A 2,736-nucleotide genomic window follows, 5' to 3' on the forward strand; every position below is an offset into this window, starting at 1 on the left:
CCAGCACCCATCACAAGCCTCCCTCCGGCCCCCTGAGGCCTCTGCCCTTCGGGGCTGCCGTGGCGCCCTCTCTGTGGCCACCTCCTGTGGTCACGGGCAGCCTGCGGGGATTCGGCCACATTTCCCGACTCCTGCCGGAGACCCCCCGCCCCCCGAAACGACCCTGTTTGTGCTGAGTGACAGCTAAACCGTCCACACCGCATGGGGCTGGAAACGCCATGGTCGCTCGCTCATGTTAGTGCTTTAGAAGTGCCCCGGCCCAGCACCTCTCCCAGCCCCGGCCAACACCTTTCCCTGGCCCAGGCGAACACCTCTCCCTGCCCCAGCCCAGCACCTCTCCCCAGCCCGGCCCAGCACCCCTCTCGGCCCCGGCCCAGCACCTCTCCCCGGCCTGGCCTCTCCCCACTCCGTTTGGAGGTTGGGCGGGGCGGGGCTGGGGGTGGCGGTGGAGGGTAAGCGCCTCAAGCGAGCCCTGTGCACACACAATGTCACCTTGTCACACGGACGGCTCGTTGACAGGTCAGATGGTTCATTACTGCAAACAGGCCCCAATTACCCGCTGCATGCATTGTTCAAACCGCGTGTGATTTTCACCCTCTCCAAGCCCTTACTTCATTCTTTCAAATCTGAAAGATTCTGTATTGGCTTCCTGAGGTCGCCGAGGGCACAGTGTACCTGCCTGTTCTATTTTTCCTGTCACCTTTCACCCTTTTCATAGGAGGGATTGAAAAGCTGCCGGCGTGAAAGCCAGCCGGCACGTCAATATTTTAACATACTAAAGCAGCTTGAGGCCTCGTGATCACGGTCATTACTGCGTCAGGAAGTGGGAGCAGCAAGCCCAGGTTCTCGTCTGCTTTCAACAAATAGCAAGCTAAACGAGCCACCCCGGGGCGGGAGGGGGCCAGGTGGGAGGGGACGGCAGGAGCCCAGAAGCGCCGTTAGCCACACTGAGCACACAGTGGGTCTTCAAGAAATATTTGCTTGAATGAAGCGGTGAACTAAATTAACATTGGAAACTACACGGAGTGATTTCTCCCTGGGGTGAAGATGATGCTCCTACTCACAATGACAGACGCACCCCGGCCCCGCTCGTGAGGGCCTCGCCGCCTTTCCCGCGAGCGTGGCTTGGCGTGGAACTCCGCCGCTCAGCTCCTGCCCTCACCATCTCGGAAGTCCCCCCTCGGGACGTGGCCGGAAGCCTCTCCTGACCCCCCGCTCGCAGTGACAAATGCACAGCCCAGCCAGCGGCCAGGTGGCTGCTACTTTGCTCGTTTCAGCTCAGCTGCACTGGACAACACCCAGCACACACGTGGTGGGCGTGGGTCTGTGGACACGTGCGGTGAAGCCTGGACACACCTGCGCCCGTGGACACACACCCGTCACAAGCTTGTAGAAATGCAGCACTTACTCTCGCCTTTTTCCTGCATTTTTCTTTCAGCCTTTCCATCTTCAAATTAATTTCTTCGCTAACCTTTTTCACTCCTCAAGAATTCTGATAAATGGTCCCAGCGAGAAAGTTAGACTCTCCACTCAGAGTCACCCACAAAAAGCGGCGACAAGGTCCTCAGCCCCATTCCAGATGCCGCCGCTGCGGTTTTTTCCTTTCGTCCCATTAAGTTTCGCTTTCTTGCTACATGTTATTGTTTCATCTTGGGCCACGTGTTTTCTTTCTTTTTAATATTGATTTATTTATGCATGTAAGAACTGGGGTGCAGGCCAGAGGTGCAGGGGCAGTGAGAGGCTTCCCCAGAGACAGAGCGGGGAGCAGAACAGGCAGATCAAGGAAGCCCACCACTGAGGGGGCAGCGGGGGACAGGAGGGGCCTGCTGTGCCCTGGGGTCCCTCCCTGGCCGGGGATCGAACTCGCGCTGCAGCGGCTGCGGACAGCTTCCTAGTGCTGCACTATAACTCGTTGCACTGCCGGGGAGGGCCCACCGCGTGTTTTCTCAGTTGCTGATTGTCATTTGTGAGGTTCTATGCTTGAATGGACGGCTCGCTAGTGGCGCATTTTAGATTTCAAAGTCTCTATTCAAGGGCGACGATGAAAAGTCTCTTTCATGTCTATGTCACTTCCGAGTGTGATATTGCATCGTTGATCTCCAAACAGTGCTTCTCAGTGAAGTTGGGGGTCATAGTGTGGTAATGTCCTTGCGCATAATACAAAGTGACCCACAGTGAGAGAAAATAGGATCAGCCAGCTGGGGCGGGGTGGCCTGGAGGGCCCAGCCGTGTCTAAGTACTGTAACCAGATACAGAGAGTCGTCGTCCTGTCTCACGATTTCCCTGAGGCCAGAGCAAGTTTGCTTCTGACTGACGAGCGCCTGTCTTCCCTTCACCCCTGGTTTAGGACTGAAGTTGCACCCAAGAAAGGAAAATATTCCAAACAGGAAATGCAGCGAGACTGTTTCCCACTGATAGCGGCATGTCAGGGATAAGACAGACGAGGGGCCGCCCTCCGGGGTGAAACTACAGGACACCCCAGGAGCCTCAAGAGTGTCTCGAGAATCTCACGCACGCCCAAGCACTGCCAGTTTGGACCAAAAAACAGAGAGGGTGAAATAAGAAGAGGAGAGACTCCCCCAGAAGAGACTCCCCCAGAAGAGACTCCCCCAAAAGCTCTTGAGCGGTGTGACCTTTCGTGGGACGATGGCTTGGGGGAACCTGGTTGCCAGGAGCAGGGCGGTGAGTCCCGGGCGTCTGCCGGGCCTGCGGCTGTGTCCCGCCGTCCACTGTCCT

Source organism: Condylura cristata, unplaced genomic scaffold, assembly GCF_000260355.1.
Source record: "Condylura cristata isolate star-nosed mole 26May11 unplaced genomic scaffold, ConCri1.0 scaffold00003, whole genome shotgun sequence".
In the NCBI taxonomy this organism is placed as follows: Eukaryota; Metazoa; Chordata; class Mammalia; order Eulipotyphla; family Talpidae; genus Condylura; species Condylura cristata.